Raw genomic sequence first — 22,867 nt, forward strand, 5'->3', positions numbered from 1 at the left:
CGACCTCTCGTGAGATTAGCGTAAGAAATGTAAAGAGTGAAAAGTGTGTTACTGTGGTGTGTGTGTGTGGGACGTGTGGGGTGTGTGTGGTGTGTGGTTGTGGTTGTGTGGTGTAGTGTGTGTGTTGTGTGTTGTGTGTGTGTTGGTGTGTGTGTGTGTGTGGTGTGTGGTGTGTGTGTGTGTGGTTGTGCTGTGGTGCAGTTTGCAGTGTGCGTAGGTGTGTAGTATGTTGTGTTGTGTGTACTCAATATGTGTGTGATTCACACAGAGACCAGTGCGATGTTGGTTACTGATAGGTAAGTCACTAGAAGCACTTATAGGGAGAGTGTAGCCTGTGTGCGATTATATCCTGAAACGTTTGGAGCGTGGGCTCTGTGCGTGGCTCCTTAGTCCCCAGGCCCCTTCCCTTTAGCCCCAGCCCCCTTCCTTAGTCTCTAGTCCGGCGTTAAGCAGGTAGCCTAGTGGATAGAGCGTGGGCCGAGTAGAGCCGAAAGGTTGCGTATGCGAATGCGCGCCGAGCTGACAAGGTGTGTATTTAAAATCTTTCATGTTTACCCGCTGAGAGCGAAGGCCGGTGATGTGTATGCGTTCAGTTGTATACAATAATTTCTCTAAACGACTTGCTATTTAAATAAAGATTAAAGATAGTATTTTTGTGTAAATATCATGTCCAACTCTGTCTCTTTTTTTAAACAGTTAGTTAAAAGCCTCCAAAAGTGCCAACACACTTAAGCAGTATGACATATCTGTATATATAAATGAGGGAGGGGATGGGTGTTTGTAGGAGTTTGTTGTGTAGGTGGATGTAGAAGACACCAGAGCCTCAAGTATGAAAATGCTTTGAACACCCCGCAGGCACGCTCTTTCTTCTCTACCCCCTCACTCTCCCACCGCGTCGCGCGTGCGTCGCGCCTCGCTTCCTAAAAAAAAACGCCTTCACATGATGCGTGAGGTGGGCGATTCATAATGAATCACTCGAACCAGAGACAACCTCTTCAGATAATCCCGCAACCCAGTTAAGCGGGTCTACGATTTTATATGCCCTCCTATTTATTTCCTGTTTGAGAGGTGATAAATTGATGAAGAAATTCTTACATCTAGTGTGCCTACGACCTGCGCTACGCCATGTTGCATAAGACAAGCCCCTTGTCTTTTTGGTCTGTTTTTTGATAATTTTGTGTTTTTGCTCCTGATGATTGCCTGGGTTCTATATCTAGTGTGGAGGAAACAAGCCTGTTCTATCTACTCGGTGAGTGGGTCAAGGTGCGACACAAGCCTTCTGTCTACCTCATGCCAAGAAGTAGCTGCACAAGGCCTGTCTGTCTAGCCGTCATGGTGCAGAGTAGGCGGTACAGCCAAGCCTGTCTGTTACCTCAATGGTCAAGTAGCTACACAAGCCTTTCGCTACCTCATGGCCAAAAGCTACACAACCCGTCGTCTACCTCATGGCTCAAAGTGCTAAACAAGCCTGTCGTGCGGTACCTCATGGTCAAGTAGCTACACAAGCCTTCGTCTACCTCATGCCCAAGTAGCTGCACAAGCCTGTCTGTCTACCTCATGGCAAAGTAGGGCTAAACAGAGCCTGTGTCTTCTACCTCATGGCCAAGTACTACACAACCCTGTCTGTCGTACCTCATGTGCGAAGTATGCGTTACACAAGCCTATGCTGTCACCTCATGACCAAGTAGCTACACATAGCCTATCTGATCTACCTCGATGGGCCAAGTAGCGACACAACCATTAAGCCATTGTTATTGATTTCCCTTTAGGTCCTTCAATGCTCACACACACACACTCTTGTGCATGTGTTTGACTTGCTGACAGGCCGCCTTGACTCTGTCACTGGTTGGCCACACCCACGAGTGTTATCGGGACTGACAGCTTCAGGAGGGTTCCCACTGCTCTGCCCCTCTCGTGTGATTCACACAGAGAGCCAGTGCATGTTGGTTACTGAGTGAGGTAAGTCACTGAAGCACTATAGGGGAGAGTTAGCCTGTCATTATATCCTAAGACTTTGGACTTTGGGCTCTCTCTCCCTATAGTCCCCAGCCCCTTCCTTATAGCCCCAGCCCCCTTCCTATAGTCTCTAGTCCCTTTTAAGGGTGGCAGGTAGCCTAGTGGATAGAGCGTTGGGCCAGTAACCGAAAGGTTGCTGGATCGAATCCCCGAGCTGACAAGTTAAAAATCTGTCATTTTACCCCTGAACAAGGCAGTAGGCTGTCATTGTATACAATAATTTCTTCTTAACTGACTTGCCTATTTAAATAAAGATTAAATATATATATTTTTTTAAATAGTCATTCCAACTCTGTCTCTTTTTTTWAACAGTTTAGTTAAAAGCCTCCAAGTGCCAACACACTTACAGTATGACATATCTGCAATGGTAAGGAGGGAGGGAGGGAGGGAGTGTAGGAGGAAGACACAAGCCTCAAAGAAAATGCTTCTGAGACACCCCGCAGGCACGCTCTTTCTTTCTCTACCTCCCTCACTCTCCCACCCTCCCTCTCGCCCTCCTTCCTAAAAAAAAACGCTCCACTCATATCTTGTGCATTAATGAATCACTGAACCAGGAAGCAACCTCTTCAGGATAATCCCCCAACCCGATTAAGGAGTTAGATTTCTATATGCCTCTTTATTTCCTTTTGGAGGTGATAATTAAGAAATTTTACATTTAGTGTCTGCCTCTGTAGCCCATGTTGCATAAGCAAGCCCCTTTCTTTGGTCTGTTTTTGTGATAATTTTGTGTTTTTGCTCCTGATGAATTGGCCTGGGTTCTATTATCTAGTGTGGAGGAAACAAGCCTGTCTATCTACCTCATGGTCAAGTAGCTACACAAGCCTGTCTGTCTACCTCATGGCCAAGTAGCTGCACAAGCCTGTCTGTCTACCTCATGGTCAAGTAGCTACACAAGCCTGTCTGTCTACCTCATGGTCAAGTAGCTACACAAGCCTTTCTATCTACCTCATGGCCAAGTAGCTACACAACCCTGTCTGTCTACCTCATGGCAAAGTAGCTAAACAAGCCTGTCTGTCTACCTCATGTCAATAGCTACACAAGCCTTTCTGTCTACCTCATGGCCAAGTAGCTGCACAAGCCTGTCTGTCTACCTCATGGCAAAGTAGCTAAACAAGCCTGTCTGTCTACCTCATGGCCAAGTAGCTACACAACCCTGTCTGTCTACCTCATGGCCAAGTAGCTACACAAGCCTATCTGTCTACCTCATGACCAAGTAGCTACACAAGCCTATCTGTCTACCTCATGGCCAAGTAGCACACATACATTAAGCCATTGTTATTGATTCCCTTTAGTCCTGTCAAATGCTCACACACACACACTCTTGTGCAAGTGTTGACTGTGACAGCCCTGACTGCTGTCACTGTGGCCACACCACGAGTGTATCGGGACTGACAGCTTCAGGAGGGTTCACTGCTCTCCCCTCTCTCCCTCTTTGGCATCTGGCATCTCAATGCAGCAGAAAGCGCCCATAAAAAGCCTTTCAATTAATCCTCGTATACTCACCGAGGATGAAATACTCCAGGACTTCTCTCCTTCTCTCCTCGCAGCCCAGTCCAGCCTAACCCAGCCCAGCCTAGCCTAGCCCAGCCTAACCCAGCCCAGCTAGCCAGTCCAGCCTAACCAGCGAGGCCGTGCCCTGAGGCTTGATTTGTGGTGTTTGAAGCCACCAGTAAAGCTGCCCTGGGTGCTTCCTGATGATGGACAACCTTACTAAAGGTATTAGACGACCGGCTCTCTCTGATCCCAATCAGCCCGGCTTCCATCCATGCTGAGTGCTGTGTGTCTGCAGGTACTCAAACTGTGTGGTGAGTATAAGTGTGTGTGTGTGTGTGTGTGTGCGTGTGTGTGTGTGTGTGTGCGTTGTGCGTGTGTGTGTGTGTGTGTGTGTTGTTGTGTGTGTGTGTGTGTTGTGTGTGTGTGTGTGTGTGTGTGTGTTGAGGGAGATACTCAGCATGTGTGTGTGTGTGTGAGGAATACTCAGCATGGTGTGTGTGTGTGTGCGTGTGCGTGTGTGTGTGCATTTGTTTGTGTAAAGACCCACTCAGCGTGTGTTTCACAGTGTGACAGTATAGAGACAGCTCTCTGAGCAGAGGTTGAGAGAGCTGTGAAGCTGTTCACTACTCATTACACACACACACCACACACACACACACACACACACACACACACACACACACACACACACACACACACACACACAGGTGAGTGCTACTGCCCTGTGGTGGCTGCGGATCAGTGGTTATGTTCAGGCATGAGGACAGAGGATCCCCAGGAGGTATAGGCCACATGTGTCCCTTTGAACCCTTCAATCTGATCTGGACCCTATTCCACTGGGGCCTCATATCACACCATAACGTTTGCTCTGATTCAATTACCACTGAGCTGGAGGGTAGGTAGAGGGGGTATGGGACAGTACACTCAAATACGCACAGGTTTCACTTTGGATATATGGTACACACTTAGAAAAAAATGTTCTTAATAGAACTATAAAGGGTTCCATCGCTTGCTTCATATATGGAACCACTAAAAGTTATATACCAACCAAACTAGAAATGCAACATTCAACAATTTTTTATTATTTTACTGAGTTATAGTTAATATAAGGAAATCAGTCAATTGAAATAAATAAATAATGCCCTAATCTATGGATTTCACATGACTGGGCAGGGGCACAGCCATGGATGGGCCTGGGAGGGAACCCATTGACCCAYGCCCAGCCAATTAGAATTAGTTTTTCCCCACTGAGCGTTTCCCCCACACATTGACTCTGTATCAGTACCCCCTGTATATAGTCTCACTATTGTTTTTTACTGCTGCTCTTTAATTATTTGTTACTTTTATCTCTTATTCCTATCCGTATGTTTTGAAACTGCGTAGTTAGTTAGGGGCTCGTAAGTAAGCATTTCACTGTAAGGTGAACACCTGTTGTATTCGGCTCATGTGACTAATAAAATTGTATTTTGTTTTTATTTGAAATACCCCTGTTTCATCAGCTGCCCGGGTGGCTGGTCTCAGACGATCCCGCAGGTGAAGAAGTCGGATATGGAGGTCCTGGGCTGGCGTGGTTACACGTGGTCTGCAGTTGTGAGGCCGGTTGGACGTACTGTCAAATTCTCCAAAACCACGTTGGTTGTGGTTTAGAAATGAACATTCAGTTCTGTGTCAACAGCTCTGGTGGACATTCCTGCAGTCAGCATGCCAATTGCACACGCCCTCAAAACTTGAAACATCTGGCGTTGTGTTGTCTGACAAAACTGTACATTGCACGTGCACGTGTCCTTTATTGTCCCCAGCACAAGGTGCACCTGTGTAACGATCATGCTGTTTAATCAGCTTCTTGATATGCCACACCTGTCAGGTGGATGGATTATCTTGGCAATGGAGAAATGCTCACTAACAGGGATGTAAACAAATTTGTGCACAGAAGCGTATGGGACATTTCTGGAATATTTTATTTCAGCTCATGAAACATGGGACCAACACTTTACATGTTGCACTGATATTTGTGTTCAGTATTCAGTAGAACCCTTTTGTGGGGTTCTTTGATCAGAACCCTAGGGGATCTTCTTCACTGAACCAAATTGTTTCCATATAGAACTCTGTATAGTACCATGTATGATGTATGGCTAGGCTACAATAGTACTAGCTAAGAAGATAATATAATGCCATGAAATGATGCACAAAAAAATACCAGCATAGTTTTTAGATTGTATTGTCCTTACAGTCAAACTCAAAACTAACAGTTTAGGTACAGTAATGCAAACATAGTTTGGAAATATGCACTGTTGGTCAGGGAGGCTCTTTATTTGAATAATGGCCCACGTCGGATTTGGTAGCAACCTTCAGAAGGTTTCTGCCTTATTCATGGTACAGCTACAGTATGGGGTATCGCCTGTCTGGTTCCTGAGAAGAACACGAGGAGCCAAAACATGAGTCTATTGTATATCCGCAAAAATGAAGACAAAATAATATGCATACATTTCATTATTATCATGCTGAGGACCAACTTACAGTTGTCAGCAGCAGCCAAAAGAGGAATCTGCCTCTGACTCCACACTGTAATACTGAAATAAAAGCAACAATGAGATAATTGCCAATGTCAGGCTGGGTATGTAGTTCTATTTGGCATATTCAATAATTAAAATGGAAGTTTATTTGTAAGATGAGTTAGCTAGCTTGTAAAGTGGCTAATTAGAGGTGGCTTTCTCCTCAGCTAGCTACCAAACAAACGGTAACCTATAAAGTTCGAACTCTAAAAGAGCCTTATTTTATCTAGCTTATAGTTTATCATATGATTATGGCTTCATATGTTTGAATTAAAAAAGCGACTTTGCTAACCCTAAAACATTTGCTTATTGGTAGGCACTATTTCCAACTGTCTTGAGATGTTATGCTGGATAAAAATGGCAGTTGGTTTTTGAATGATATAACTGTAGAGCATTTAACTTTTTTTCTGAAAAAGGTTCTTACATTTTGACCAAAGAACCAAAAGGTTGTATATACTGTACATCCCCAATGAACCCTTTTTTCTAAGAGTGTACTCTACACAGAGGCATACACAAACAGATCCAGATCCTATCTATTTTTCTTTTACACACACGCGCACACGCGCACACGCACACGCGCGCGCATGTGTTATCCCACAAAATAACACACTTCCTTCCTTGAGGGCTTTTAAGAGACACTACAACTCTCTTCTTTGTTAACTAATCTGTGAAATGACATGAAATGACAAGCCAGGTTGTGTTCTTTGACAAGTGCCTTTGTCTCTGCAGGAAACAACTAATCCAATGTACCATTCCTATGCTTCAGACTGCTGTCTATAGATCTCCGTTTATTTGTGTCTGTGTGTTTTGCACACCTGTTGACCTGGTCAACATATTATCAGTAACAGTGAGAGTAGCTCTCTGTTACTGTTCACTACTACATCACCATGACTAGCTCCATAGTGTTCACTACCACATCACCATGACTAGCTCCATAGTGTTCACTACTACTTCACCATGACTAGCTCCATAGTTTTCACTACCACATCACCATGACTAGCTCCATGGTGTTCACTACCACATCACCATGACTAGCTCCATAGTGTTCACTACCACATCACCATGACTAGCTCCATAGTTTCAAACTACCACATCACATGACTAGCTCCATGGTGTTCACTACCACATTCACCATGACTAGCTCCAATGTGGTTCACTACCAACATGCACCATGACTAGCTCCATAGTGTTCACTACCACATCACCATGACTAGCTCCATAGTGTTCACTACCACATCACCATGACTAGCTCCATAGTATTCACTACCACATCACCATGACTAGCTCCATAGTGTTCACTWCTACTTCACCATGACTAGCTCCATAGTATTCACTACCAAATCACCATGACTAGCTCCATAGTGTTCACTAGCACATCACCATGACTTGCTCCATAGTGTTCACTACCACATCACCATGACTAGCTCCATAGTGCTCGCTCACATATATTTTTAAAATTTTTATTTAACCTTTATTTAACTAAATAAGAAATAATTGTAAATAAGAATTTGTTCTTAACTGACTTGCCTAGTTAAATAAATGTTAAATACATTTTTAAAAAGTCAGTTGAGAACAAATTTTTATTTACAATGACGGCCTAGGAACAGTGGGTTAACTGCCTTGTTCAGGGGCAGAACGACAGATTTTTACCTTGTCAGCTCGGGGATTCAGTTTAGCAACCTTTTGGTTACTGGCCCAACGCTCTAACCACTTGGCTACCTGCCGCCCCAAAACGTATCAGCAGCTTTGAGGCAGTCAAAGCGGTAGCAGGTGGTGCACATTCTCTCTCTCCCTCTTTCAATTCAATTTAATTTCAAATGGCTTTATTGGCATATGAAACTTTATGTTTACATTGCCAAAGCAAGTGAAGCGAAATAAACAATAAAAAATGTACAGTAAAAATTACACTGACAAAAGTTCCAAAATAACAAAGACATTTCAAATGTAAATTTATGTCTATAYACAGTGTTGTAACCATGTGCAAATAGTTAAAGTACAGAAGGGCAGTCCCAGCAGTTGTCTTATATACGGCTATAAAAAGACAAGTTATATTTGCATGATTTAGCATAATTAATTAATCATTACCATTTTGTTTCATTCATGTGACAGACCAATACCTCACTTATTCTCTCTAAGCTGAGACCTTGAGACTGAGATATCTTTCGTTCTGAAAACAAGGTCTGGGCGTACTGCTAAATAGCAGCTACTGAGGATTTGTTAAATCAGTCACTTGCATGAAAACATAAATTGGTTATTAGAACAGAACATAAATAGAACAAAGAAATTAGTTATAAGAAAAGCAGAAACATTAAAATTCCCATTAAAAGTTCACAAATCCTGCTGCTGTGATTGCACACTGTGGTATTTCACCCAATAGATATGAGAGTTTATCAAAATTTCATTTGTTTTCGAATTCATTGTGGGTCTGTGTAACCTGAGGGAAATATGTGTCTCTAATATGGTCAAACATTTGGCAGGAGGTTAGGAAGTGCAGCTCAGTTTCCACCTCATTTTGTGGGCAGTGTGCACATACCCTGTCTTCTCTTGAGAGCCTTTTCTGCCTACGGCTGCTTTTCTCAATAGCAAGGCTATGCTCACTGAGTCTGTACATAGTCAACGGTTTACTTAATTTTGGGTCAGTCAGTGGTCAGGTATTCTGTCACTGTGTACTCTCTGTTTAGGGTCAAATGGCATTCTAGTTTGATCAGTTATTTTGTGGATTCTTTCCAATGTGTCAAGTAATTATCTTTTTGTGTCTAATTGGGTTGCTGTTCTGGGGCTCTACGGGGTCTGTTTGTGTTTGTGAACACAGCCCCAGCACCAGCTTGCTTAGGGGACCCTTCTCCAGGTTCATCTCTCTAGGTGATGGCTTTGTTATGGAAGGTTTGGTAATCACTTGGCCTAATTCTGCTCTGCATGCATTATTTGGTGTTTTACGTTGTACAATGAGGATATTTTAGCAGAATTCTGCATGCAGAGTCTCAATTTAATGTTTCTCCCATTTTGTGAATTTTTGGTTGGTGAGCGGACCCCAGACCTCACAACCACAAAGGGCAATGAGTTCTATAATTTTAGCCAGATTCTAATTGGTAGGTCGAATTTTATTTGAAATGTTATGTTCCTTTTGATGGCATAGAAGGCCCTTCTTGCCTTGTCTCTCAGATTGTTCACAGCTTTGTGGAAGTTACCTGTGGCGCTGATGTTTAGGCCGAGGTATGTATAGTTTTTTGTGTAATCTAGGGCAATGGTGTCTAGATGTAATCTGTATTTCTTGTCCTGGCAACTGGACTTTTTTTGGAACACCATTATTATTGTTGTCACGGCCGTCCGGACTGGAGAACGTCGCTGGAGGCTCCGGACTGGGGAATGTCGCTGGAGGGTCCGGACTGGAGACTGTCGCTGGAGGCTCCGGACTGGAGACCGTCGCTGGAGGCTCCGGATCACCACTGGAGGCTTCTTGCCATGGATCATCACTGGAGGCTTCGTGCCATGGATCATCACTGGAGGCTTCTTGCCATGGATCATCACTGGAGGCTTCTTGCCATGGATCATCACTGGAGTGAGGAGACGTATGGGCAGTCTGGTATGTGGAGCTGCCACAGGGCTCACCAGGCTGGGGAGACATACAGTAGGCCTGGTTCTGGGGACAGGCACAGGACTCACCAGGCTGGGGAGACATACAGGAGGCTTAGTTCTGGGCGCAGGCACAGGACTCACCAGGCTGGAGAGACATACAGGAGGCTTTGTCCTTGGCAGAGGCACCAGATACACTGGGCCGTGGAGGCGCACTGGAGGTCTCGAGCTTAGAGCCTGCACAACCCGTCCTGGCTGGGTGGTTATCTTCGCCCTGAAAATGCGGGGAGCTGGCACAGGACGCACTGGGCTGTGCAGACGTACCGGAGATACAGTGCGCAGAGCCGGCGCAGGATATCCTGGGCCGAAGAGACGCACTAGAGACCAGGCGTGCTGAGCCGGCACCATCCGTCCTGGCTGGATGCTCACCCTAGCCCGACAGATGCGGGGAGCTGGGATGTAGCGCACCGGGCTGTGAACGCGCACTGAAGACACCGTGCGCTCTACCACATAACACGGTGCCTGACCAGTACGACACTCACCACGGTAAGCACGGGGAGTTGGCTCAGTTCTATAACCCGACTCTGCCAATCTCCCCGTGTGCCCCCCTAAAAAATTTTTTGGGGCCGCCTCTCGAGCTTCCTCGCTAACCGTGTATGTCTCGCCGACTCCATTCTCCGGTATCCCTCCTCGCACTGCTCAAATGAATCCCAGGCGGGCTCTGGCACTCTCCCTGGGTCGACCGACCACCTCTCTACCTCCTCCCAGGTTGTCTCATACTCCTGGCCACGCTGCTTGGTCCTTTGGTGGTGGGAAGTTCTGTCACGGCCATCGAAGGAAGTAGACCAAAGCGCAGCGTAGTGAGCGTACATATTCCTTTTTATTAGGATGACGCCGACATAAACAATAAACAATACAAAAACCACCGTGAAGCTTAAGGGCTATGTGCCACAAACAAAGTTAACTTCCCACAAAGAAAGGAGGGAAAGGGCTACCTAAGTATGGTTCCCAATCAGAGACAACGATAGACAGCTGTCCCTGATTGAGAACCATACCCGGCCAAACCTAGAAATACAAAATCATAGAAAAGAAAAACATAGAATGCCCACCCCAAATCACATGTCAGGGCGTGACAATTGTCTTACTGAGATTTACTGTCAGGGCCTGGTTGAGAGAATGCCAAGATTGTGCAAAGCTGTCATCAAGGCAAAGGGTGGCTCCTTTGAAGAATCTCAAATATAAAATATATTTTGAGAGGTTGCCATTTATTTTGGTTACTTCATGATTCCATATGGGTTATTTCATAGTTGTGATGTCTTCAATATTATTCTACAATGTAGAACATTTGTAAAAAATAAAGAAAAACCCTTGAATGAGTAGGTGTGTCCAAACTTTTGGGAGAATGTCTTGCTGGTCTGGGTGGGGTGTCTGTTGATCTGTTGCTCCTGTGTAAGGTGTTGGGGCTGTGGTGGGGGGCGATGTCCTTAAGGGTCCTGGCTAAGGTGGGCACTGTTGCTTGTCTCTCTGTCTCTCTCTCTCTCTCTCTCTCTCTCTCTCTCTCTCTCTCTCTCTCTCTCTCTCTCTCTCTCTCTCTCTGTGTCCCTCCCCCTCTCTCTATCTCTCTCTATCTCTGTCTCCCCCCTCTCTCTTTTTTATTTTATTTATTTATTTATTTTACTTTTTTTTTATTAAGGGGTGGATCAGCTTAATATTGCAGAAAGAATGTTGCTTCCATCAATGTAATTGTCTGCATCATTTCAAATCCCCCATATTTTTTGGGTAAATATATATATCCATACACGCATGCATACATATACACATACATGTATATACATACACATACCTATATAGACATACATACTTTTTTAAAGAATATACCTTTATTATTATTCCCCGCAACCCCTACYACCGATCCCCCAATTGGAGTAAACTAATAAACACTTCTGTTTTTACCTTCAATTTATACATCTTATACACATTTTACAGACACAGTCTACTTTGCAATAGTTCTCTCTTGTTTGTTCTTAGTCCTTCCTCTATTTCTGATGTCCATCCAGTTTGATTTCTATTTGTAACTGTGCTATTTCACAAAAGTTCCGAACCTATATACATATTACAGATCCCGTATGTTTTACATTGTTTATCTTGTTATTAGTCCCACCCTTCAGCTCCATTCAACCCCTCCCATCTATCTCTCAACATCATCCATTTCGGATTTCTATTTGCCATATATTTTTCAACTGTGCTGTGATGCTTCACAAAATAATTGAACCATCCTATTCTCATAGCTTCTACAGATTGTAAATKTAAAAAMAWTTTTTTTGCTAAAATAATTATTATATTATTGATTGATTGACTATGGCTTTTCAAATCACCCAGTATTGCTATCTGTAGCGTCTAGGCAAATGTTGCAATTCTTCAGCCATTCCTGGACCTGTGACCCAAAAGGAGCTACATATGAACAATACCAAAATAAATGATCTAATGACTCTGCCTCCTCACAGCAGAATCTGCAGAGCTGGGAAGATTGTATCCCCCTTATATATAACATTCTATTAGTTGCAAGAATTTTGTATAGTAATTTAAATTGAAAAATTTGAAGTTTTGAATCCGCCGTTGTTTTGCGTATCAATTCATAAACCATGTGCCATAGAATGGGTACATCGAAAATCTCTTCCCAACTATTTTGCAATTTATATGGCACAGCTGTCAGTTTTTTGGTCCTTAAATGAAATTGGTATATGTTTTTATTTATCACACTTTTCTTTAACCATTTATGTTCTTTAATACAGGGCCGACATACAAGTTCCTTACTTTTTTCCYCTTCTACTTGCCTCTTCCATTTTTGTGGTAATGCTGCAATTAATTGGTTGTAATTTTGGGTAGAGCAGACATTTCCATATGTCTGTGTTAGCTGCATGTGTGACATAACTCCACCAGTCCTATTTATGATATCATTCACTAAAATTATACCTTTTTAAACATTTCTTCGAAAAATACATTTTTTTATTCAATTTGTATATTTGAATTTAACCACAATATTTGTTGTATTATTTGTTCTGTCGTTTCAGGTGGATTAAACTGAAATTGCAACCAACTTTCTAAGGCTTGTTTAAAAAATAAATATATTTTGTAGATTATTTCCTTTTCAAACAACCGAAAGTGAGCAGGTGTAATCTGAATAAAGGGGAAAAGGCCCTTCTTGAACATAGGATGAGACATTCCTACCAATTTACTAGAGAACCAGTTTGGATTTAAGTATAACTTTTGTATGACTGATGCCTTTAGTGAGAGGTCTAATGCTTTAATATTTAATMATTTCTGCCCTCCGAATTCATATTTGTCATATAAATTGGCCCTTTTAATTTTATCTGGCTTGCCGTTCCAAATAAAATTGAATATTTTTTGTTCATATAATTTAAAAAGCAGGTCACTAGGTGTAGGCAAAACCATACGCAAATAGGTAAACTGGGAWATGACTAAAGAGTTAATCAGGGTGATTTTTCCACAAATAGACAGGTATTTTCCTTTCCATCATAGCAAGATCTTATCTATTTTTGCTAACTTTCTATAAAAATGTATTGGAGTGAGATCATTTCTCTCTCTCTTTGCCACCCCCCCCTCTCTCTATCTCTGCCCCCCCTCTCTCCCCTTCTCTGTCCCCCCTCCCTCTCTCTCTGTCTCGGCCCCTTCCCTCTCATATGTTCCTTCACCATCTCATACATTTCGTTTTTTGTATTGTTTTTAAAGTTGCATTTATTGCAGCTCTTTTCATAGGGGGGATTGTGGGATGGCAGTTTACCAATGTCACCCAATTGGTAGATGTGTTGGGTATCATGAGCAACCATTGGCTGACTGTCGTTTTGCTCTGTCTGTTTGTCTGTCTGCCTGTCTGCAGGGTGCGGCTAGAGGCGTTCTCCGACAACAGTGGGAAGCTGCAGCTCTCCCTGCAGGAGATCATAGACTGGCTGACGGCCAAGGACGAGGAGCTGTCGGAACAGCTGCCCATAGGGGGCGATGTGGGGGCCGTCCAACACCAAAGGGAGTTCCACCAGGTACTGTGTTGGGCCCCTTTAAAAAACGACATCATACAAACACGCCAAACTAGTATATAATCAGGATGTTCTTGTAAGGAAAAGCTCTCCAACTTTGTTCCTCAACCCTTGTGTAGGTTTCCAAGATTCCTTGAGTGGAACCCATCGTTCGTGCCGAGCTGCAAGAATGTGTGTTAGAATTACCATCCAGTTGAGTTGTATTGATCAAACGAATGCAAAGGCACCTAACACTAACCCTTCACAGTTTCTCCCTAGAAACTCCCTAGTTACCTGTTTGAAATGAATACGACCACTAGGCTATGTTTCAGTGCTGTGACACTACCCTTAGTTTAACCTATTAGTCTGGTTAGCCATTAACATTAAGGACGGAGGGTAAGTAGTTAGATAGGAGTACATACCTCATCCCTCCACCCCTCCACCTCTCCGTCCCTCCCTCCATCCATCCATTGATCCCTCCATCCCTCCACCCCTCCACCTCTCCGTCCCTCCCTCCATCCATCCATTGATCCCTCCATCCCTCCACCTCTCCGTCCCTCCCTCCATCCATCCATTGATCCCTCCATCCCTCCATCCCTTCTCAGCGATTTACCTACTTTCATTTAGCAACCACTTTAATTTGAGGCTCTCTTAATTTGTCCATGTATCAAAATAACGACTCTATTTCAGCATTTAAGACTCTGGCTGTTATCTGCAGGAGAGATCTGAGGCAACAAGATGTCTGTGGTGTGTGTTAAAGCCGCCCAGTGGTGAAGCTGTAAAGATACCCTGAACTGCCGTTAAGTAAGAAGAATGCCTCAGCTGAAATCTTTTTAATTGACTGACATGTTAAAAAGCCCTTGCTACTATGTGAAAGGGGAATAAAAGTGGTTGAAAGCTGAGAGCAGTGGAGCCAAGCAGATGAAGGGTGCAGAATATAAGATGGGGAGAAATAGTCTCTCACATTCAGGGGCTTGTTCTGCACTCCTCCTCATTCTGTGGCAGAACATTGAGAAAATCCTTGCTAGCAATGGTTCCTGGGTTGTTTATCCATTTTCCGGGAAAAACACCTCCATTCGGTGTGAGATCTCCCCAGAACACAAACAGGCAGGCAGGCAGGCAGGAAGGCAGATACACACACACACGCACGCATCACAACACCACACACACGCACACACACACACACGCACACCACGCACCCGCACGCACGCACGCACGCACGCACGCAAGCACGCAGCACACACACACCACACACACACACACACACACACACACACACACACACACCACACACACACACACACACACACACACACACACACACACACACACACACACACACACACACACACACACACACACACACACCATAATTGGTCATGTACTACAGCAGAATGCTCTTTCCACCTTTGTTCCAATTTTCTGTGCTGTCAGATTTTGCAGTGAGTCTCTCTGAGGGGGAGAGATGCGTATTGACAGTGATAGTGGTCCTCCCCTTTCTCCTCCCCTCCACCCTGACCAACTGGCACTGTGAAATCCGCTTCCCAATTAACAGGACACAAACCATCCAGTCACACACCATCTCTTTCTCTCTCTATCTCTCTCAAGCGCACCGTTGTCTGTCTCGATCTCTGTCCTCTCTCCTAATGTTCTGTTTCCCATCCTGGCTGATTCTGTAACTCATATGAACCAGTACGAATCAGTAAGAACCAGTATGATCTACTGTGAAAAAACTGTGTCAAACTATGTCCCCCTCCTCTTCTAACCACCCCCCTCTTTCCCCCCCGTTCCTTCCCCTCCTCTTCTCTCCATCCCCTCTTTCCACCCCGTTCCTTCCCCTCCTCTTCTCTCCCACCCCCTCGTTCTCCCCCGTTTCCTTCCACCACCACTTTTCTTTTCTCTATGTCCCATTTTAAATGCAGTATTCCTTTATAATCTATCTAAGATGTTCCCACTCCCCAGCGCACCGTTGCTCTAAAACCTTTCCGACAAAGCGGAGAGTGAAATAGCATTGAGTTTTCTGTGGAGAATTACAGGGTTTTAAGAAATGAGAATTATTGATCTTAAGTAGATTTATTCTGCTGTCTTTTGGTATGTAGGGGATTGTGTCCCTTTCAGTTTGTGTGCGTGTGTCTTTGTTGTGTGTGTGTGTGTGTGTGTGTGTGTGTGTGTGTGTGTGTGTGTGTGTGTGTGTGTGTGTGTGTGTGTGTGTGTGTGTGTGTGTGTGTGTGTGTGTGTGTGTGTGTGTGGTTGTGTGTGTTCTTCGCTCTAAGTATATGTGTGTGTAGCGTTCAAAAAAGTGTGTGTGTAGTGCAGAATCAAATCATCTACAGAACAGAGAGATGATGAAAGCTGGATATGTCTTCTGTGTTGTGAGAAAGCTCAGTGTAATGGGGTCTCTGAGGGCCCCAAACATAAATGGGGGACTGTCAACATGTTTGGAGGGGGTAATGAAACCATTTCCTCAGACTTTTCCGTCTCTTCCAGCATGCATAATGCAGCCTAATCGGAGCTGAAGTCTTTATTTTGAATGTTCCTTCAGCTAATGATGGAACCTCTCAGTGTGAAATTTAACTGGAATTAAAGTTTTAACGCAGAGGAGGCCTGAGGGAGGGAAGCAACCCCCCCCCCCCCCAATTCCTCCTAGGGTAGCAACCGTTCCCTGAGAAAAATGAGAAAAGCGAGTTAAAATCCTACTTTCCCTAGTAACCTCAGCAGGAAATCTTATCAAGAACTACAGCTCCTGCACRGATCAGATTTTTTGCGTGTTTGCTTAGCGTCGGTTGTATTTGTCAGTTCAGCGGGGTTTCGTAATTAATTCAGTGAGCGAGGAGGGAGGCTGGTGTTATCAGGGAATGACTGGCTGCGGTTGTGGGGTTTAATAGGCACTGAAAGACAGTCGCTGCTCGCCACGGGAGAAAGTAAGCTTGTAGTCTAGCAGATTTCACATAAAAAAAATGGTAATCTCTTCATATACTAAGAGGATATGGCTTTCCCATCCTGCTGGAAAAGCCTCTGGCTTTTCCTAAATAAATGACATGGGAAGGAGGAAATATATGTCACTCTCCTACTGTATTAATGAATGAAGATTCAAGTTTTTACCTAGTGTAGATGAGTAGTGAATGGAGATTAGGGAGAGGCTGGTTGATGCTGGCGGTGSGACCCAGAGGGTTCTCAGAGCCCTATGGGCCTCATGGTCAAAAGTAGAGCACTATGTAGGGAATAGGGTGCCATTTCAGGGGCCGTCTTGGAGTCATTAATTCCATTGTGTTGGTTTCTAAACGTGAAGTAGAAATCTGGATAATGTGCGTGTAGTCAGGCAGTTTAAGGTCTTCATGATTTACATGAGCAGAGTTGCAGGAACAGAGCCAGGAGCAGCCAGCCTCTCTAGGTAATCGGGTGATCTTTGTGAGGTGGCCAGCTGACCAATACTCTGTGTACTCCTGGCCTTCTATTCTTCCATAGGCTCTCACAGCCCTGAGACAGTAGTACAGACAGACAGGCGGTCCTACGGGGTCCTGCCAGTGGCTCCTCGCTGTCTTTATGCGTGTGTGTGCCAACATGTGCATGTCTGTAAAGAATGTTCTTGTCTATGTATTCAAATTAGTGTATACATGTGTGCGTGTGTATGCGTCATTTATGTATTATAATGAGCCCATGCATGTTGTGGTTGTACTATGCTTTCATCTTTCTGTGGGCACCTGTCTGTCCTGTCTGTCTCCAGGTCTTCATGGAGGATGTCAAGTCTCGAGGGCCCTTCATCTACTCGGTGCTGGAGTCTGCCCAGGCGTTCCTGACACAGCACCCCTTCCAGGAGCCCGAGGAGACGCTGCCCGACGGAAAAGGTCTGGCCACCCATGGCCACACCGTGGCCACACCCCACTCCACCACACACCCCATACACACCGCCATCACCCACTCTGACCACACTCACACCGGCATCCCACTACTACACAACCCCACCCACACACACCCCACCACACACACCACCCCACCACACCCCACACACACCCCATCCCAATACACAGCCCACTCTACCTACACACCCCACCCCCCCACGAGCACACCCCATCCCACTACACACCCCACTCCACCACACACCCCACCCCCCAACACACCCCATCCCACTCTACCACACACACCCCACCCACCACACTACAAATCAGACGTGAGTAGTGAGAGCAATTAAGTTGGTCTCCAGCAGGTGTGTATCCACCATTAGCGTCTGATTAGCAGATACCTGTCCTGCTGTATCAGAGTGGATCAGAGGATGTATGTTTGGTGAGAGCAGTCTGGGTCGGGACCAATTCATCCCAGTTCCACACCATCTGGTCAAATCAATAATGCAACAGTTCTAGGCTTTCTGCCCCCCTCCCTCCTTCCTCCTCCCTCCCCACCCAGCATCCTCTTGCTCTTCACCGCTTGTGGCAGGCATGGGGAAAGACGGGGTGTGAACTCTCTCTCTGCCCCCAACAAAATGTTTCGTCACGGTTTTCCCCTCCTCCTTTTTTCCCCAATGTTCGTGGTGGCAGGCATCAGCACTAACACTCCCTCTGCCTCCCATCTCCTGACCCTCCAACACTCCCTCTCTGACCCTCCAACCCCTCGACCCTCCCCATCCTCTGACCTCCACACTCCCCTCTGACCTCACAACACTCCCTCTCTGACCCCCACCCCAACCTCACATCCCTCTCTGACCCTCCACACCCCTCCGACCTCCAACACTCCCTCTGACCCTCCAACACTCCCTCTCTGGACCCTCGCAACAACTCCCTCTCTGACCCTCCACACTCCCTCTCAGACCCTCCTCAACACTCCCTCTCTGACCCTTCCAAACACCTCCCTCTCTGACTCCAACACTCCCTCTCAGACTCCAACGACTCCCTCCTGACCCACACTCCCTCTCTGACCCTGCAACACTCCTTCTCAGACCCTCCAACACTCCCTGGCTCCACCCTTATTTCCACTCTTTCTCCCTGTTTTCTTTCAACTGATGTTTGCACACATTAGTCTAACACTATCTCTGCCTGGCCGCTCATTCCCTCACCCCTTGCCCCTCTTCACCATCTCATCCCCCTCCAGAAGTGTCTCCGAGGAAACGGATCCTGAACGTGAGTCGCTCGTGTGGAAGCAGGCATGTAACAGTGACTGTGGGAGAAGTTGACTGCCCGCTGCGTGACCGACACAGGTCAGATATACGACACAGGCCCACTCCATTGGGCTACAACCTACTCATGATTCTGATTGGCTAGATATGTTTTTTACCCTGCCTTTGCTCAAATTTCATTGGGTCTATATTTTGTCAGCATTGCTGCACATAAGGTTAGGTTGGGGACTTGGGGTAATGCTCAGTTATTAGGGTGATTTGTTGGTTGAAGTTAACGGGTTAGTGGTTGAAACTGAAAAATAACTGTTGTAGTTAAATAGTTGTGGTGTGTGACTCAGGCACATGGAGCGGACCCTGGAGCGACTGCTGCAGACGCAAGCAGCCATGGAGGAGCTGGCGATGGCCCTGAGCAAGCTGAGGGCGTCCGGGATGCCATGGGAGCCTGTAGGGGACGCTCTTCATGCGACTCCCTGCAGGACCACATTGACGCCACCAAGGTACAGTTGAAGTCGGAAGTTTACAATACACTGTAGGTTGGAGTCATTAAAACTCGTTTTCAACCACTCACAAAATTTGTTTGTTAATGAACAAAATTATATTTTTGGGGAAGTCGGTTAGGAACATTCTACTTTGTGCATGTCACGAGTAATTTTTCCAAAACAACTGTTTACAGACGATTATTTCACTTTAATTTTCACTGTATTCACAATTCCAGTGGTCAGAAGTATTACAATACCACTAAGTTGACCTGTGCTTTAAACAGCATTGGAAAATTGCCAAGAAAATGATTGTATGGCTTTAGAAGCTTCTGATAGGCTAATTGAACATCATTTGAGTCAATTAGAGGTGTACACTGTGATGTGATTTCAAGGCCTACCTTCAAACTCAGTGCCTCTTTGCTGTGACATCCATGGAAATTCAAAGAAATCAGCCAAGACCTCAGAAAAATTGTCAGACTGCCACAGTCTGTTCCATCCTTGGGGCAATTTCCAAACGCCTGAAGGTAACCACTTCTCTGTACAAACAATAGTATGCAAGTTAATAAACACCATGGACCACGCAGCTGTCCAGCTCCGCTCATGGAAGGAGAACGCGTTCTGTCTCCTAGAGATGAACGTACTTTGTTGCAAAAAAGTTGCAAATCAATCCCAAGACATCGCAAAGGACCCTTGTGAAGATTCTGGAAGAAAAGGTACAAAAGTATCTATAATCCACAGTAAAACGGAGTCCTATAAATCGGCATAACCTGAAAGCTGCTCAGCAAGGAAGAAGCCACTGTCCAAAACCGCCATAAAAAAGCCAGAACTAACGGTTTGCAACTGGCACATGGGTACAAGATCGTACTTTTGGAGAAATGTCCTCTGGACTGAAGAAACAAAAACAAACTGTTTGGCATAATGACCATCGTTATGTTGGAGGCAAAAAGGGGGAGGCTTGCAAGCCGAGGAACACCATCCCAACCGTGAAGCACGGATGGTGGCAGCTCAATGCTTGTGGGTGCTTTGCTGCGGAGGGACTGGTGCACTTTACAAAAATAGATGGCCATCCTCTACGGGAGGAAAATTATGTGGATAATACTTGAAGCAACATCTCAAGACATCAGTCCAGGAAGTTAAGCTTGGTCGCAAATGGGTCTGTCCATAATGGACATGGACCCAAGCAGACTTCCAAAGTTGTGGCAAAATGGCTTAAGGCAAACAAAGTCAAGGTATTGGAGTAGTCCATCACAAAGCCCTGACCTCAATCCTATAGAAATGTTGGGCAGAACTGAAAAAGCGTGTGCGAGCAAGGAGTTCTACAAACCTGACTCAAGTTAACCAGCTCTGTCAGGAGAATGGCCAAAATTCACCCAACTTATTGTGTGAAGCTTATTGTGTGAAGCTTGTGGAAGGTTACCCGAAACGTTTGACCCAAGTTAAACAATTTAAAGGCAATGCTACCAAATACTAATCGAGTGTATGTAAACTTCTGACCCAYTGGGAATGTGATGAAAGAAATAAAAGCTTAAATAAATCATTCTCTCTACTATTATTCTGACATTTCACATTCTTAAAATAAAGTGGTGATCCTAACTGACCTAAGACAGGGAATTTTTACTAGGATTAAATGTGAAAAACTGAGTTTAAATGTATTTGGCTAAGGTGTATGTACACTTCTGACTTCCACTGTACRTACAGTACCTGCGTGTGTGTGTCCGAAATATTAAGCAAGCTGTGTGTGCTTCAAATAGTAAGCTGTGTGTGTGTTCATGTRAGCGTGTGTGTGTCGTGCCTGCCTGCCTACGTGGTTGTGTGTGTGTTTGTGTCTACCCTCTGCCTAGCCACCAGGACCAGACAAAATCTGTGCATGTCATTTCCCCCAGAAATGATTTAAAGTAAAAAATAAAAAATAGCAGTGGAATAGACACAGATGAAATAGTGCCTGAAAACATGACTAGTTTCAGCTGTATTGATTAGATATGGAGACAAAGCTCTGAAGTTATTGATAAAAAAACTACTTAGAAGATTCCCTCCAGCTACACTCACTAATTTATCAGCTGTAAAGAGGATCCTCCACTGTGCTGTCTAGATGGCTGTAATTTCACTATCATTATGGAGAATCTGTATCTCTATCCATCTGCTCTCTTAGCCCTGTTTCTGTTATCATTGGAGCTCTGTTAGTATTGACTAAATGTGGGTTGAGTGTTTCTGGGCGATTTGATTTTGAGTTATTTTATTATTATAGTGTCCTGTATCGTCAGGATGCCCAGCCCACTTGGACTTAAAAGACACTCAAATCAAATCAATTTTTATTTGTCACATGCCCCGAATACAACAGGTGTAGACCGTACACTGAAATGCTTACTTACAAGCCCTTAACCAACAATGCTTTAAGAAGTTTTAAGAAAATAAAGTGTTAAGTAAAAAATWGATAAGTAAAAAATAAAAAATAAAAGTAGCAAATAATTAAACAGCAGCAGTAAAATAACAATAGCAAGGCTATATACAGGGGGTACCGGTACAGAGTCAATGTGCGGTGGCACCGGTTAGTCAAGGTAATTGAGGTAATATGTACATGAAGGTAGAGTTAAAGTGACTATGCATAGATAATAAACAGAGAGTAGCAGCAGCGTAAAAGAGGGGTCTGGGTAGCTCTTTGATTAGATGTTCAGGAGTCTTATGGCTTGGGGGTGAAGCTGTCCTGGTAGCTGTCCTGGTAATCCATTAGGCCCTGCGGCCTTGTGAATGTTGCCCTGTTTAAAGGTCTTATTCGCATCGGCTACGGAGAGTGAGATCACACAGTCGTCCGGAACAGCTGATGCTCTCATGCATGCTTCAGTGTTATTTGCCTCGAAGCCGAGCATAAAAGTAATTYAGCTCATCTGGTAGGCTCGTGTYACTGGGCAGCTTGCGGCTGTGCTTCCCTTTGTAGTCTGTAATAGTTTGCCAGCCCTGCCACATCAGACGAGTGTCAGAGTAGCAAAATAAAATGTCATATACATACATACATACATACATACATACATACATACATACATACATACATACATACATACATACATACATACATACATACATACATACATACTTACATACATACATACATACAGTACATCCATCTATCTGTGAATACAAACATAACAAAAATAAAAACAATTGTTTTGGTACAATAGACAATAGGCACTGACCTGTGCAAAAAGTACACAAACTGTCCCTTTAAGAATGGGACGGGATTCTTTGAACAAAGAATCACCTAGCAGGAACAGCACCATCTAGTGGTCCGACCCTGGTCTACCAGGATGCAGGATGGGACATAAATAAATGCTTTTGATAACTTCTTTGGATTCCTCATGTCTTACTCATTGTTAGAAAAAAGTTTGGTCCAAATTGGATGTTAAGTACTATAATTATTGAATATTATATGAATCCTATAAATTASAATGGCCAATTTGGGTGCAATCAATTCGCTTAATTTCTCAGAGATCAAATTATATTTTAAGAATATAATGCTTTCCGGAATGCTCATCTTATCTGTTTCTAAAAAACAGAAACCATCAACCGCACACACAGTTGTAAATCTTCAAGCCACACACACAGTTCTAAACCATCACACCC

At 44.5% G+C, this 22,867-nt stretch overlaps 1 pseudogene; it reads left to right on the forward strand.

The window, feature by feature from the left end:
- LOC111967162 (dystrophin-related protein 2-like) overlaps positions 1-22,867 on the forward strand; it is a 78,347-nt pseudogene that overhangs the window by 18,025 nt on the left and 37,455 nt on the right.

This window comes from Salvelinus sp. IW2-2015, linkage group LG8, assembly GCF_002910315.2.
Source record: "Salvelinus sp. IW2-2015 linkage group LG8, ASM291031v2, whole genome shotgun sequence".
Taxonomy (NCBI): Eukaryota; Metazoa; Chordata; class Actinopteri; order Salmoniformes; family Salmonidae; genus Salvelinus; species Salvelinus sp. IW2-2015.